Source organism: Euwallacea fornicatus, chromosome 17 (genome assembly GCF_040115645.1).
Source record: "Euwallacea fornicatus isolate EFF26 chromosome 17, ASM4011564v1, whole genome shotgun sequence".
NCBI classification, from domain to species: Eukaryota; Metazoa; Arthropoda; class Insecta; order Coleoptera; family Curculionidae; genus Euwallacea; species Euwallacea fornicatus.
The window spans coordinates 1,910,945-1,928,565 of NC_089557.1; the positions used below are offsets into that span (position 1 = coordinate 1,910,945).

Here is a 17,621-nt window from a genome sequence, read left to right on the forward strand (position 1 = left end):
GCATAAAGGTCAATTTATTATATTTATCCCTGACCGTACCTGAGTTTGCCCGTGCCCTCGGATAAGGGCGTCTTTCCCTTCGAATGAAGGGCAATATTTCAAATTTTTATAAACAATTTATTCCCGGCTGATAAATATTCAAAGATAATGATTGCTTCTCAGGCCATGGCCGTCATGTAAATCGTTCTTTTTTCCCAGGCCACGATTATTTTCCGTGATTCCTCCCCCGTTTTTCCTATTTTCCTTTTCCGGCGAGATAATTGAAATCCGCCGTAATAAATTCGTTTTATCCAGGTAAATGTAATTTATTTTTACTTAATGGAGGGGACCCTCTGTTTTTGTTTATTCTATCCTGCCATCATCCCCCCCTCTATTAATTTAGATTGCCAAGGATAATGAACTTGCTGCTAGGAAATATAGTGCAATAAAGGTTTCATTTCCTGCTAGAGATTTTTCGGAGGAATTTAGCGATTTCGTATTGGATAGACCACCGGCACATCCCTGAATCATAATAACATGGAAGTTTGCATACTAATTATTTACAGCCGGATGAAAGATAAGGTGAAACAGTGTTGATTTACGACGATCCAGACTTCTTGCCGGTGCAACGAACATTGTAGTTAGTACATTGAACGGCGCCCTTCTAATTTCCGGCACACCTATGGGCGATTTATTTTCGGGTCAGATAAGCCGGCCCTGATAACCGCTAGTATTGGAATATTCAAGAAGCCCCGTTCTATGGGGTATCGTTGACTTCTTGTCCGCAAGCTGCCATTAATTGAAATGAATGGCTTACCGATCCCGGTTGATTTGATTCGAAGCCGATTCAATTTGAAAAAGTTTTGTTTCCTGGAAAACGAGCTTGTAATTTTATGATCATTACAACAGGATTTTCCCGCCGCGCGGTGCTTCACATCCCTCACTGAATGTCAATGAACACTATTTAAGGGATCTCATTACCTCATTAGCATAAATTTGCACTAAATTCCTGGTGATTAAAGTTTAATCAGGCTCTCAAAAGATTTCTCCCGGGATCAAGAAACTACGATCAATTAATCATACCCTGATTAAAAGTACCAATCAATTAAGTTTGAAAATAGAGGATTGATGAGCAATGCCGGTCCTTACCGAGCACCTCATTAATTTTTATTAGTATGAAAATGAACGGTTTTTAAGTTGGCGCGCCGAAGAGAAAACCCGAGCAAAATGTCCATCTTTCTTTAAACAAAGCCAGGCATAATTGTTTCATTAGTTCCCTCGTCTGATTTGCGTAATTTCCAAAGGGCCTTAATATATTTGACAGACCGAAACATAAATAGAACACTAAACTCCCGCTTTTTATTCGACCTTAATTCTCGGTACCTGCAGGGAGGGTCCGAGGTAGGCGTACGTACTATTTAATTAAATGTTTGAGACATGTAGTAATGAGGAGGGCTCCGACTAATAAATTTGGAATTAAAACAGGTGTAATCTACGGGGAGCACTCAGTAAGATGCTCAATTGAAATGTGCACAACAAGGGAGGCAAGTGCCTCTTTTACTCCCGTGAATAATTCCAATCAACATTCGAGGGCGCAAATGGCTCTTTCCGCCGGAAGTGTGCATTTAATTTTAGAGGCACACAACTCTCATTTGAACAAATGGAACAAAACCAGTAATGTCAAACACCAGGGGGAGAAAAAAACGGTACTTTCCTCCCTTGTTGTGCAAATAAATATTGTGAACTCAGGATGGCTAGGAAGGGAAATACTTTTGCTCTCTGGAGAGCAAAAGTCTTTTAAATATTAAATATTGAGAATAAAATAAGAGCTTCCAGTGGAAGTAATAAATGTCCTCAAAAAAGCAATGTTCCAATTTTTCTATGAGAATCCGGAAACACTTTAGCGTCGGTTGTTAGAAAACTTAGAATAATAGAAGTTTATTAAATCGGGGTCGATCGAACTTCATTCCTCTTCAAAATATTCGACTTTTATTATTGATGATGTGGCAAATTGGGACACCATTATCTCGAAAACAGGCACAGATAGATGTGGCCGTGTTGCAACTAACCCGAACTACTATTAAATTTCGAATTGTCGATAGTGGCGTCAATAGGGGGGTAATAACACTTTCTCTTATCGAAATTTCTATTTCGGTTTCATATTGTTTTTTGATGATTTGTCGGTGCTTGAGGTTCGCGCCAGGAACGGCGAGCCACTCTTCGTGTTAGTTTAACTGTAATTACCGCCGCCAGGTATAAAACTTCGTAGATCTGTAGATTTCATTATCTGAACCCTAGAATGCGTTGGCTTCATTCATAAATTCGTTCTCGCGTTATCTGCTCTCTAAATAAAATATGCTCTTTCAGTCTGGACGTAACGCGGCCTGGCTTAATAAAACAGGAATATTCGAATAAACTCCATTAAAAGTTAATAAATAATTTGGGAATAACGAGGCTCCCAGGTAAAGGAACAAAAGCCCCGACAAAGAAAATCTTTCCTTGCTCCCGCTCCACCTATATGAATTTTAGAGCAACTTTGGATTTCCTTGGAGAAATATTAGAATTGATTAGCAACGCTCCTCCTCCCACGTTTCCATTGTAAATTTTACGGGCACAATTCTATTGGCATCTCCTTATTTAAACTGTTCTATTATTTAGAATGACACCCTATAGAAATGGGGATAAAGAGAAGAAATATACATACACAGCGGGGCTGCTTCAGTGCATTGTTGGAAAACTTAATTAGGGCAGCCGGAAGGGTTAAGCCGCTAAATTGCTCTAATAAATGGAATTGATGCTGAAATATTTAATACGCGAACACGGCACAAAGAGCGTGTTTCCACCTTTTTACGGTCAAAGTTATATTAATTTTTCCCCAGGATAGCGGTGGTCCGAATCGTCGCAAACGCCATTCAAACTAGCTATTCTCTATCTTTAAAACCGAATTTAATAAAACTTTCCTTCTCTCTGCCTGCACTTGACAGACTCTTCACGTCCTTAACAGGAAAATTCACTTAGTTTAGACTGTAATTACTTTACTGAATTATTTTCTTTATAAAGAATTAAGGGCTCTAAAGTTTCACAGGGGGGTGAACGTGTACCAACTTGGGCCTCTTTAACTCCTAAGAAAAAATCCTTCCAAGGCGCGAGAAGGGTTGACTTTGTTGATGTCCTTGTATTTCGAGAAGTAAATAACTTCTCTGACGTGAAGGAAAGGGGAAAGTGGAATGTTTGGTCTCAAGTCTTGTTTTGATTTTCACTAAATTGAGATAAATAATTTCTCGGGTGTCAAGAAAATTAGTCCAGTTTGCCACTTCCACTTGAAGTGAGAGAAAAGGAGACGGATCAGACTAATATGCATATTCCTATCCGACCTGAGCGGGAATCCATAAATTTTAAGAAAATGGGAGTACTTGAAAAAGTGGAGATTAAATTTTACGAAACTCGATGAATTGCGCAAACGTCGCAAGGAGATGCATTAGGGATATGAATATTTTAGTTACAATAATACTTGAGCTGTGGAACTGATCCGACTGTGGTGCCGCCTGATGGACGATCTTTTGGAGAGGCTTCCGACCGGCGGATTTAGTGCGCAGACGTGCGCTAGCGACGGGCTGCTCATGATATCGGGCGAGTTACCCAACCATTAATAAAAAACAAACGTTTGTGTTGGCAGTTACCCTCTCTCTTTAACAGTCCAACATGAATCGCTTTATCCTAATTTTATAGGTTAAGTTTTAGATAGAGAAATGAGAGATTTACTGTGGTTAGCTGACTTTCCAAGTTAAAAGATGAAAACCTGACCTCTTTGATTTGTTCCTGATAAGATTACTTGAATATACAAATAAACTTTTTTAAAGTCAGAGAGATCTATTTTAAAAAAATCACTACTCTCCAGTTATTTTCGAAAAATGACTGGAGGTTACGAAAACATGCGGAAAAAATGCCTCGCTTTGGGTCTATTTTGTAAAAAACTTAGGGGAAAAATCAGAATCGTTCTAAGGAGTTGCAATGGAAGCTTCCCAACTGGCGAAGAGACGTTACCATCGAACATACATTTGTAACAGAAAGTGGAGTTGCTTGCAGAACTTCGACCTGGTCAAAACGCTACGCCGATAGATCCCGCAGAGACCTGCCTTCGCAATTCCGCTCGCAAGTACGCAAAGTTGCTGCTTTCCGTGCCAAGAACGTATTGGGACATTTAGCCGAGTCGACTATCTGGCATAAATGCATTGCCCGGTGGTATTACCGGTTCGATCATAATCGTCCGACAATGAAAATATTGTAATTAAGCACTTCTTAATTTCCAAGCACGTTAAATCGATCTCTTTATAGGAATTGCTGTCGTTCAAGGGAAAACGAATCCTCACACCATATTTACTAACAGATGGGGTATCAGCACATAAAATGCAGTTCGAATCAAAGCTATGCACAAAGAATGTAATCAAACTGAAACAATGTTCATCAACTGAACGTGCAATTGAAAAATCAGGGCATCAAAGGTTATTGAGAGTTAGGCAAATGCGCTTTAGATCCGATATTAGCGAAGCACTCCGTGTTAATAAATTTGATTCCGACAAATCGAATTTCGCATTTAGGGTGCAATTTAGCAAACAACTAAACGTGAATCTGATGATTCACTGCTGAAAAAGATTACTAAAAGGCCCCGGTATGGCACTTTAACTAAAATAATCATTTCGAAGGTGTGAAACTACGGGACGCCTCCCCATGACCATCTTAATGATGAAGGATGGAACATTAACTCCCCTGCTACTCGTAATAAAAGGGATATCCCATGGAGATTAATATTGCATTATATGCGATATTGATCAACATTTTAACCTTTGTCAGAGTCACTATTATTTGATTAAATCCGAAGAGCCTTTAAGGGAAGAATGAAGTAGGTAGACCAAACAGAAATAAGTTTCGCAATTGCCAGAAAAAGAGATTTGTTTTGTGCGAAGCCCCAAGTAATCTCTGCGGAAACTTCGAAAGAGGAAACTTTAGACAAAGAAAGGCCGTGACACAAAGAAATCTCGCAGTCTGTCACCCGACCATTGACTTTTAAATTGCAACACCCGCAGATGGGCCAAGAGAATGCCCTAATTGCCTTCAATATTATTCTTCGGATCGGTATTTGGCCTCTACTATGTATGGGTGAGAAGTGGAAATCGAATTGGCTAAAAGCAACACAAACACACTCGGCGCTTTTCCTATTAAAGTTTCCCGTCTGGAAAAAACGCGCTGGAAAAAGGTCGAGTTAGGACCGAGTTAAACGAATTAGCCGGGAAAAAGGTGAAACCGCGTCAAAGTTGAAACTTTGCAGACGTATATTAATGTTTCCTATTCCGGTTTTGTTTTTAGTTTGCCAGGAAAAGCGGGGACATTTCGAAGGGATTATGAGGATCTTCGGACAGAGACTGATGGAATTACTCTTATGAAAGGAAGATGGGAAATATGGTTCTTCATTTATGTCCCAATTCCATCATTAGTTCATGTTACATGCTTCCGCGCGGCAAAACGTTCAGATGACTAATTCACTAATGGCGCTAATCACGTATTCAAATTAAGCAAAGATTTTTACGTTAATTGTCGCGAGAAACGAGCCAAAGGTTCTCCAAGGGGATATTCGTGAGTCTTCTCCACCCCTACTTGTTTTCAAAACAGGAGAGGTACCTGTAATCCCATCACCCGGGGTAATAACTTTCGTGGCCAATTCAAAGGTTTCGTGTCGGACGTGATGAAAACATGTTAAAAAATTTATTCAGTGAAAAAGAGCTTTTCGCAAATCTAGTGCGAATTTAATTATACGTTTAAGATCCAAAAAAGAAAAAAATTAGGTCATACAGGAATTTTTAAGAGCTTGAGAATGAATGCCGCTCTTCTCAATTACGTTTTCGGTCCTTTTATCGCTTCACCGAACTTTTGCGCACAAATATCATGATTTACGTCTTCACAGCAATTAGAGATTTTGACCATTTCCCGAAATATAATCGAGAAGAAAATTTCTTACGGTTTTCCATTACACATTCTCCAGCCTCATACCTTGGGACCTTAATCCGCCATTTTTTTTTTTTTTTTTTTAAGTTTAAATTTAGGACTCTTTCACGCGGATAAAGAAACAAGATCGGCGTGAAAGAGTCCTAAATTGGCGCCACTTCTGTGACGTATTGAAGAGTGAAATTTAACGCTCAATTTCTTGATAATAATTTCGCGCTATTCACGACTTAGCCTAGGAAAGTATCCAGAGATTTTGAGCGTTTCTTGCATATGCTCGTACTTTCAGATCTTTACAGGTATGAACACGTATTTTTCAGGCGTTGAATGGTCCCAACTTGAAAATCCCAGTTGAAATTGCCTGTTATATTTCTTCACAGACGTTTCGCGTGAGTGAGAGAGTAACGCCCTCATTTTGGACTTCGGGCATGAAAGACATGGATTGAATTTACTTCTCTTTTTTCCCTTTGCCGTACATCTACATGTTCTGAACACTCCGCAATGAAAATCTGACGTGCAATTTGTTATTTTCATTACCCTCGTACCTGCCCATTCTCGCAGTGATCATATCTTGGGGTTTTCAACAGTCTCAGATGCAATTTCATGTCCATTTACCCACCTCATAGCCTTCATAAATTTCCAAGTTTCATTGTCTGTCCATTCACAGATTTCGAAGACATATTGTAGGCTTATATAACGCAATAATTTCCCAGATTTTTATTGCTGTGCAACGCATTAAATCAGTCTACATGACCATCCTGTAAATCATTCTCGTTTCAGCTTTAGTTTAATTTTCGTAACATCACCGACAATAGCTCAAGAATTTCATTACGAATTCAATTTATTCCCTTTTGGCTTTTTTATTGTCATTTTTTCAGCTGTCAAAGTGAGCGTGAAATATGACGAAATATTAAATTGGGCATCAGCCTGACACCCGCGCGAATTGGCATTGAGCGGTTAATTTCGTCATCATAATTCCATCATCAAAATTTCGTCATCAACTTTTAATGTTTCCATGAATTTCTAAGTGTCCATCAAGCAACAGGGAATTTATTATTTGAGTTTGCAGTTTTAATGTTTAATTTTTAGTGCTCGACAACGATTTCCTGGAAATTGGCCCGAAGAGAAGGCATCTCAAACTTTTTTGATTTGTCGCGGACGGCAAAAAGCGAGGCACTGTAAAAGGGAGTTTTATTCCTGGATAACTCGCCCTTAAAAGCTGCCATTTTGAATCGGGACAAGGCCCATATTTTCCTCGAACGGATTTATGATTTTGTTCCGAACCGATTCGGCTCGAAATTTATCGCCGCACTATGAAAACTCTTCTTTTTTTTTTCGCTTCATAGTTATGAATGTTCGATTCGCCCAAAGTTCGGTTGGTTAAAATTCATAACTGCCAAACCTGCAGAAAAATATCCGGGATACCTCCCTTCAAATATTAAACAATGTTAAATAATCCAGGCAAATTCCATCTGAGCAGGAATTAATTATGAATTAATGATGATCCAGGAGAGGTCTTCCTAGGTGTCACACCTGGCAATCTTTAATTAGCCTGCGATGCAACCCTGCAGCTTTCCCGTCACATTCATTCTTAATTCAACTAGTTTCCAAGTGGGGCATTATCGAGGTTTGTTGCTCAGCGACGTGTCTCACTTTTTAGTTGAGTTTAGAACAATGGATTTGAACTTCTAATAATGCGAAGTCGCATAATATCGAAGCCCCATAAACTGCTGCCTTAAAGCCTTTAAGTGCACTTGAGAGCACTTTTCACTTCGAGTGCGTTCCTAAGCGAATTCGTTTCATTTCAGTGTCCTAAAATCCAATTCTACACTAGATGCTCTCATAAGGAGCCCCCCCTCCATTCCTGGTTTTTCCACAATTGCTCGAAGCAAAATCTTGCTTTTTTTCTTTCAATGACTTCCGGCTAAACCAGTAGAAAACATATTTTAAAATTGGAAAAAGTGCATTGTTACTTTCGGAAACCGCCGACACTGAAATTTCGCTAATATGTATTTTTCATTTCCGGATGATAACGGGACAGTGGTCAGCGGAGCCCTAACTAGGTCACCTGAAGCCAATCTCCCTGACAAAAATATATGGAGGTAGATGTTTAATTCCATCAACTTTCCAAATTGCAATCCACATCTCCACGCATCATTACCCCGCGCAATAAATTAGCAGGTGGATGGGTTATATATCCTTAGGGATGCTCTCCGTTCATCAGCTGATGGACTCCTGGGGATCATCCAGCTGCAGCTTGCTGTTGTTGGGGATATGGGGGCACAGTTGCCAAACTATGTTGTAAATAAAATCAGCATTAAGTTCGAAGCATGAAAGTTACGTAACTAAATATATTGTAATAACTTTGGCTTCAGACAATGGGAGAGTTACTAAAGTGAAGTGTCATGGCTCTCCGAGGGAATTAGATCCGGAGCGATCTTGTCGAGATGATAAGAAAGTAATATGGGATTTAAATGAGGGCTTTTGTTGGGGATAGATTGAATGGGGCTCAAATGCATTATAAAGACAAGAAATAATACGTATAGCTATTACTTTGTGCTTCGCTCTGTTGGAATTAGGAGTTTTTCTTAGGGCGACTTTAGAACCGCTAAGGCTCAGAGCTGCCCAGAGTCAGATGGAGAGACGGGCTCACTCATCAATAACAATACGTATAGAAGAGCTTTTTTGGTTCACTTTAAGTGTGAACTCCCATTCGAATTGGTTTCGCGAAAAATCAATACCCTCAATTTTACAGTAGGAGACCAATTTTTTTTGTGAATTTTCACAGCACTTTTGCCTCTTCATTAGACTTTTACTCCTCTAGACCGTGACCTCTCAATGTTCGTTAAATAAACGGTTCTCCGGCATCACTACGGAACCTTGTTAACCCAAGACGGTGCACCACTGACAAAAACCCAAACACACGCATTAATTATAGAACCAATTGGATGAGTGATAAATCTCGTTTTCAACAAACCCGTAAACTAAAACAAGATAATTTCTTTAAATTACCAACGTACACCATTTAACCTGCTTATTATCGATAATGCCACGCTCGATGGTATCTCCGCAAAGATTAATGGTTCGCTTTCAGAAGGCCACAGTGTGTTTTGATAATTGTAGCTACACCACTCGTGAAACCCTCTTAAAAATGTGAACGTTTCAAAGCATCCGGGCTCGAAAGCCACGGAAAAAGAATAAAACCACTATGAAAACTCTATCTGCGACTCACAAACACACTTATAAACCCGTATTTTCCTCGCCTTATTTCCCCGTTAGTGCTTTCCCGCGCAAAACTTGAATGGAAATTATAATTGCGGATCCTAATAACGGGGCATAAAAGAAAATTATTTTTCCAGGCCGCATATGAAAGGAAAATTCTGCACGGGAAAAAATTGTTACGTTGCAGGAGAAAGACTAATGACATTACCAACCCCATATACCGATGCGGCTGAAATAATAATACTCGCTAATAGAGAAGGCTCATTAATATCTCGGTGTTTTGCTTAAAGACTGTTTGGCCCATTAGGATTAACCATCAGGTTTCCAGATAATTAATTCCCACCCATTCTGCCCGGGCAATTGACTGGCTCAAGCCCAATCAGGTTGAATTATAGATTTGTATTCACGATTGAGCTTGAGCCCGCTTAAACATAGATATACCAATGGTTGACATCTTGTCTCCCGGGCACAAGCCCACCTCTATAGGTACATAAATCATAATACATAATATCTATACGGATACGTCTGTATGGTCGAAATTTAGGAGAAATTTACTTGTTGCTATATTGCTTAGTGGATTACACGACGGTCGATTACCTTATTTGTTTTTTGGGAGAAAGAAGCTCAGATCGGGACTGAGATTGTTGTAGAAACGGTCAAGAGGTACCGTGACAAGTGCAGGAGTGATAGAAAAACTGATATAGTGGGTGAAAAAAATTTAAAAATCCTTTTCCGCTTCCGAATCGTTCCGACTGAACGGAAAACGACGCTATTTCATCATAGTCATTCATTTATATCTGGCATTCATTAAGAATTCAAAGTGGCTTTGCTTTACTTTTGATTTCAAAACTGCTGATAATTTCTGGGGGAAAACGTGGAGGAATTTAAAGTAGTTCAATGTGGACGTTTCTCGAATTAACTTTGCAGACCGAAGTCTAGAAATATCGATGGAGAATGGTTGTTGATGGTGCCCACTTTACGTGCCAGTACACAAGCAGGTACTTAGGCCAAAATCGCATATTTGCATCAATCTGTCACATTTCGTAAAACGGCAACAAAATTGTGTAGATTGAGTTTATTAACGGAAATCTATGGTGATTCTCCCAGAGAAAATTGGGAAAAAAGCCTTTTTTCAGACTCCCGTTAGTTTAGGTCAAAAATTGCATAATAAATTATGATTAAAATGGACTTTGGCTTTCTAATTTTTTGAAAAATCTTCCCATGATTGTTCCTTGAATCCCATATTAGATTGCGCAATTTACTGAACAAGTTTGTCACTTTTTAAAACATATAAAATTTTCTACGTTACAAAGAAACTACGAATGGCACTTCTGCAAAGGTAATCACATAAGTTAATTATGTTTTAATGTATAAAACGTTCGGCGCTAAGGCATTCTCTCAGCACCCTCAGGACCGAATTTTTGTTCGAAAGACACCCCCTGTTCCCTTTTCAGTTCTCTAAGGTTTAGTAGATAATTAAAGCCAACTGTTTCAAAATTAATTATTTTATTTTTCTGAACAAATTTCTGCTCTATAATTTTAATTTGAAACATTTGGGGTTCAAGACATCCCCAACGCCGAGAAGACGAAACCAGACTTTTTTGTATCCACATAATGTGTCACGTTTTCATTATCATTTGAATATTTATAAAATAGACTATTTTTTCCAATATCCGACTTTTTACATTTTGAGATCTTCAAAATTCCCTCTTCACTCACATACGTTTTCAGTTATCTCTACTAAATAGAATGATGTTTTTTCAATTCCTTGGACTTCCCTTTTTGAGATTTTCACCTTTTCTCCAGGCACAAATTCCAGAATTCCTGAGCTGTTAAATTAAAAACTTTCAAAATCCAATTACCTGTCCTACTTTCTCTTTGTAGGATCAAACAAAAACAAATTCTAAAAGATCGCCTCAGTATTTATAGGTTTCAGTTCTTCAGGATTATACCCATTATAACTTGGATCTTCCCAAGCTTTTCAATTAAATCCAAATTAATACTTGTACAGTCCGTTTTTATGGATAACATTAATAGACGGATATCAATCCGGCGAGTGAGAGAATAATGGAGAAAACCGTCCGAAAAGCTAATACCATTAAGCCGAAAAAAATTGAATAAAAACCGAGAAATATGACGAGAGCCCCCTCGAGAACGAACCGGGCAAATTCGGTGTAGTCGAGAGCTCCCTTTCAAGAAAAGAACACGAGTTTACTCTAAAAAGGCCCGGAAATGCGATAGAAAGAGGCTCTCCTCTCTAAAAAACGTTTGAATTATATTGGAGCCGATTGAGTCTTATAGTGGAGAACGTCTGGGGAGTTATATGTTAATAAGCTTTGATGGACGCTTTTCGGAGCTCGATTTTTAAAAGGGCATTCAAGAATGGAAATCTTTTTTTGAGGTGATGGATGGAGTTATTTGTAGATTAAAGGATACACATTTTTATACGCAACTTACTTCAATCTCGCAAGCACATCAACATGTTATTCAGACTTGCAGAATTTACCATTTGTGCTCGGAAATTCTGTGTATGATAAACTTTCTCAAAAATCAATTTACATTAGGGCCGCTTTATCATTCCCAAACCCATATACCTCATACTGTGATAAATATTAAAATTTCCACTCACAGGAAACCGGAGTACTCCTCCGGGAGGATATAAAGTTGCATTTTCTGTATCGGAAGCTCGTCCTGAATGCTTTTAAAAATATGACGATAAAATTAATTCCTTTAAAGGGCCGACGTATCCTTTTCGATATCATTTTAAGGGCTCCGAACGTTAAAAATTGAAAGAAAACTCCGAAATTATCTCTTTCCTTGACAACCTTTTCGGGGGAGTATCGCCATATTTATGTCCCAAAAAAAGGCCTCCGGCAACTTTTTTTACTGGCGAACTTTGATACGTCCGTTTAATCGAAAATTTGTTTGTTTCCAAACCAATTAACACCGCGAAACAGGAAGGTTTTGCATGTAAATTTCTCGGAGCTGCTAAAGTTCCTTTTGAGCCATAATCACCTCATAAATTGTGAAACGACAAAGGAATAAAACAAAGAACGGCAACAGTTGTAAACAGCATTAAATGTTTTTGTTCCAGGGGCATTAATCATAAAAGAAGTTGGGCGCGAGTTGCTCTCAGGACTCCGTTTATACCTTTTTTAAGACCGTTTTACGGTGCTTGAATCTCCAGAGGCATTAGAAATTACGAGTAATTTGATATCAGTGTGGTGGTCTGTGAAACTCAAAATATTTTCCTAAACGCGCTTCTTTATAAACAGAAGCGGGAAAAATGCTATTTCAATTAAAACGAAAATAGAGCCTGCTTGAATGACAAGCAGGACGGAGGCGTACGTTGTTCGTACCTCACTTAAAAGTCCAATAAAACCCGTGCTTTCCTGTCAATAAAATCAATTTTACGAGTACATTGCTTCCGCTGTCCCCCACAGTTTCAATATGCACTATTCATCTTGAGCCCGTCAAAGTCAGAAGTGGCAACTAATCTTCGCAAAGAGTTGAAGCCACGCATCACTCGGGCAGGCTTTATTCAAAACTCAATTTTATCCCCAAAAGTCGGGGGGAACTTGCACCGTAAAAAAGATAAAACCGATAAAACTTAAAACGGGCCAAAAGTTTCCAAACCCCATCGAAAGTTTCTCGAAGCGCAACAAGACTTTTATCTTGCGCTCGCCACATTATGCTGATTTTTCCGTCTCGGGTTTTCAAAAGGTCGATTCCTGTGCACGTATGTAGAACACATATCGATCTCTTCTTATCAAATTTTACTACTTTCGAACATCCAGTGGAATTTGAAACTTGAGACATTTTTAATTTCCCTTTTCGGACGCGACTTCCGAAACGTTTATTTGGCGTTTGGTGGGCTGGAACACAAATTAGCTCTGAAGTCGCATTCACACACAAATTCATCCAAAAACGAAGAGCAGAAGTTTAAATTACGACGTCTCCTCGACGGAAATCAAATTTAATCGAACTAGTAACCCCCTGGATTTCTACAAACGTCAATGGGGTTGACTAATTGGAATTACTAATAAAAGTCTTTGAGCACAGGTCGAATAACCGTCATGTTCGAACTCGGAAGAACCCACTGGCTCGCAAATTTTCCATTTTCGTTTCCCATATTCAGGGTTATTTTACTAAAGCTGAACGGTTTAATTTAGTACTACACATATCGGCAAAAAGTGGGCCCCATATTTCATCGAGACATATTGGAGGCAGCAGTTTAAATCGAAAGGCGTTCATTTGGCGCTTTGATAGGAATCTCATTCGAAGAAACGCTAATTTAAATTATTACTGTAACTTGAAAAGTTATGGCCCCAGTCAGGGGCGGAGCGAAACTGCAAAATTTCGTTTTGAAATCGCGCTTGAAGGCAACGCACAAATGATCCTGATTACGACAGGACAAAATGGAGCTTTTCGAATTCGAAACGCTTTTTTGGATCGCGACGGCAAATCAAAAATTTGACCAAGATTACTTATCACACTTGTAAGCAAAAGATGTAGAAACATCATGTAAAACTGGTGAAATCGCCAGGTTAAAACATGTTGAGAAAGATAAAGATGTCTGGATTTACCATTGAGTGGTCTCGATGGTGGACAAGCGCGAAAGACGCGGTAGTTCTAACGGGTCATCGAGGTTTCTCACAAGAACAAATAGTGCAATCTGTACAATAAAATCTAGAGCCTGTCTACCAACTGTGTCCTCAACTGTGTTGGGGCATTCTTTAACACCTAAAATATAGAGTCCTTTAGGTAACTATCACGTATTCAGGTTAGAACTGTTGAAAATTGTTCGGACTATTTCTGGATAACGCAAATATTTACATAAACATTTCAGAAGGGAACAAAAAATGTCAGGTCAGGGCCGAAGGAATGCGATATAAAACATCCGGTTTCCTTCGTATCAGCAAAAATTTTAAGAAAAGTAATGCTAAGCGTACATATACCAGGTTAGTTTTTATTGAGATTTGACGAAAAGGACTTGAGCTTTAAAGAAAAAATGACAATAAACATGGACAAGGGCCGCAAGGCAACAAACCTCATTTCTTCAAATATCACATTGCAACAAAGGTGACTTCAACGTATCAGATTCGGATCGTAACGATGGATGTCAAGTAATAAAGCTCACTGCTCGTTCCGTCATATAAAATAAATTTGACTTCACTAAGCTAGATCCGCGTACACTTCGACATCACCATTATTGTCCCTAATTTAACCTGTTTTTGCTTAAAAATGTTATTATCTGTCTCGGTGATTGTTCTAACTGGCATTTGTTAGTGTTGGGTTATTTTTATATGTCCGAGGTTGACCTCTTGTTCAAGCATGAGCAACCGAGTGTAATCCATTATTACAAAACAAGAAGCCAAACATCGGTTTTTATTAACGAAAATATATGCACTTTCTTTGATTTTACGGTTCTTCGATAATGGCTCCTTGGTAACCTCGCAAGCATTTACTTTTGCGACCATTATCACAGGCATATATTTGACATATGGAATTCTGTTTATTTAACGCTATTTTGGGGCTTTCTAATTCCTCTTTTAAGAATCTAGAGGTCGCCAATATAAAATTTCTCACATTACTAAAAAATTTTGTATATGACCTTTTCTAAGTGTTTCCCCCGGTTTTGTGGTGTTTGAAAGTTTCGAACGTGAAGTAGTTTCTATTCCAAAAACTACTCGCACATTGCATTCATTTCCCAATCGATTGATTTGGTGTAATATACCTGTTATGTATGGTACAAAAAGGTTTGTAACAGGTCCATTTTGATTCTGCCTCAGTATAGGCTGTTGAACATTTCGAGAGCATTTTTCGATAAAATTACCTGAACAATTGTTTTCACATAAAACATTTTCTTTGTACCTATGTTTTTTCCACATTGAAGTTTTGTTCATTGCATATTAATTTTACCCGCTCATATAGACATTTTGCAATCCCCTTTTTTACCATGATTGTTACGATTCAAGTCATTCACGAACGAGCTGTGTGAGTTGGTTTCCGGTGAACACTTGTTTGGATCCTTTGTAAATATTTTTTGATCAACATATCGTAAAAAGAGTAATTTTTATCTATCTTTAAATTTAAAATGATTGTGAAATTTATCTAAACAAGATTAGTGTCATGCTCGTATATTGAAATAACAAGACCGACGTACCGTCCCCAAATAAAAGCTGTAAAATCATAACTAGAATGTCACGTTTATGACTGGAAATGTGCCACGGAAAAATCGCTAAGTATGGGAAACGAGGAGGTCCATTGGCAACATAGGTCTTTGATAATAATATTAATTTTGATTAAGGTTATTTTGGTAATTGAACAGTTAGTTACCTATGCTTACGCAGGAGGTTCACTCGATGAAAAGAAATTAATCACTTAACAAATGCCACTTAGAGTAATTGTCAACACAGATAATTAAGTATTAAAACTAGATTAAATGACCGACTTGGTGACTCAAATCACCCTTCTGGAATGATAATTCATACCAAAAATTGCCGTTCTTCAATGTTTACAACGAGATATTTCCGTACCATTTCGCATACTTTAGGTATTCACGACCCATACACTTTTTACAAAGTTTTGTTGATTTTCGTTTTTATAACAAATTCCCCAGGTTTTAAAGTCGACAACGAATTTGTCACCGAAACGTTAACAAAGGTTTTGATCCGAGCCCTCAGCAAAAGGTGGAAGTTATTCTCAATTAATTTTAACTGAGAATGGGGTGCAATTCCATCGCTCCTTCAGCCCTTACTAGCGTGTGAGGTATTCGCGAACAAAATAAAAGAAAAGAGGTATCATACGTACTTTTTAACCCAGTCGAGTGTAATTAAGGATTAATTAATTTTTGTTCGAATTTAAGGAATGACCTATGCGTCCTCTCTTATCTGACCACCCACGCTTATAAGACATTATGTGTTAACAATAAGCTCAGGAGTACCCACAGTAGATTTGTTCGGTGCGTCACGCAACACCCTGTATAACTGGAAGAACGCGAGAAACACTCGAGATTTCACGACCTACCGATTATCACGTGAAATAATAAATAGATGATCTCACCAGGATGATCTCATGTTACAATTCGCGAAAGTAAATAATTGTGCTCTAATGGGAAATCAATTACTACGCTTGAGGTCTGCTCGAGATAAAAAAAAAACATCTTTACCGAGAGCCTTGCGGCTCAATTAAGCGCAAAACTTGCAGAGTAAACCTTCTACTCAGCCCCGCTCAAACTCTAATTATTCTAAACCTAACTTAAAATTCTGAATCTCTAATTTAAAATCCGGAAACAACCCGCCATACCTATTCTCAAAGCTCACTATATCCTCCCACTGTCCCACTACTGAACAACCACCGCAAATCAGTCGCAAAATCTCCGTTCGACTTTCGCACCAGTGAAGTACGCGCGGTACCGTCAAAAACCCAATCCGGGTACCACAGAAAGCGTAATCGCGCTCCGTCAAATCGCTCCCTCCGCTTACGCCACGATTCGCTATCAGCAAGGCCGCGACTGAGAGAACCTCCGAGATCCAGCAGCCCTCGCTCGCGAATCCTCTCTCCCTCTCCCTCGTTCCGCACGTGCTGTCCTCCTTCCGCGCACGGGGTGCAATGGGGGTTGCGCGCGGCCAATTTTACGCAATCATAATAAATATGTTTGGGTGGGCGGTTTGGTGCCGGCCGGGTGGGGGTTAGGTGTAACAAGTGAGCTCTCCTTGGATTTTGTCTAGTCTCGAAAAACCCTTATTTTGACTTTATTCGACATTATATTCAGACGTTTTTTGAGTGTGGGAACACACCGCCTGAGGGAGACTTAAATTTTTTATACATCTACGTGGGTTTAATACAAAGAACTGAATTTCGCAATATCTTGAGCCCCGCAACTAATGGAGATAAAACATTAAACTCCGCATACGCGGTAGTCATTTGATATATGTGGAGCTTTATTCCAAATGGACCAATATGTGGGAACCATTAACGATTTATAGCAATACGGCCTCAGATAATGGAACAATTTGCTAATATTGTTGCAAAAAGCCAGATGCATGCGGTTTGCACATCTCTCATATTGCACGGCGGTCATTAATCAACAATTTACAGTCAACAATGGGGATGCTCTGAATAAACGCCAGTCGAGCATCGATCAGCATCAAGGCGCGGGAACCACCCTTAAGTGGTGCACCAAACCGATCGATCTCCACACACGTTTAAAAGTTACACAAGTTTAAATGAATTGATGGGAAAAAGTTTCGGGCCAATTCTCGCAAGAATAACAGTCATTCGATGGAAGTTTTTCTTTTTTCAAGTCACTCGAGGGGGACACGATGGGGGCGAGCAAAAGCCCTTTTAGCCTTTTTGAATAACCTGTCTTGATCGATTGACTCCACGTCATTTTATGAACTTTTAAGCGCCCTAATGGC

The 17,621-nt window shown here is 39.0% G+C and overlaps 1 protein-coding gene across 4 annotated transcripts in view; it reads right to left on the reverse strand.

Annotated features, from left to right (window-relative positions):
- Positions 1–16,713, reverse strand: part of LOC136344689 (discoidin domain-containing receptor 2-like) — a 131,658-nt gene extending 114,945 nt beyond the window's left edge. For 3 of the 4 annotated variants that reach the window (XM_066292376.1, XM_066292377.1, XM_066292372.1), the window contains exon 1: positions 16,507–16,713. The gene's annotated coding sequence lies outside the window, so the exon portion shown is untranslated. Of the gene's footprint in view, positions 1–15,537; positions 15,660–16,506 lie in introns of those variants that run through there. The other variant, XM_066292373.1, reaches the window with a different exon arrangement.
- Positions 16,714–17,621: the final 908 nt, after the last annotated feature.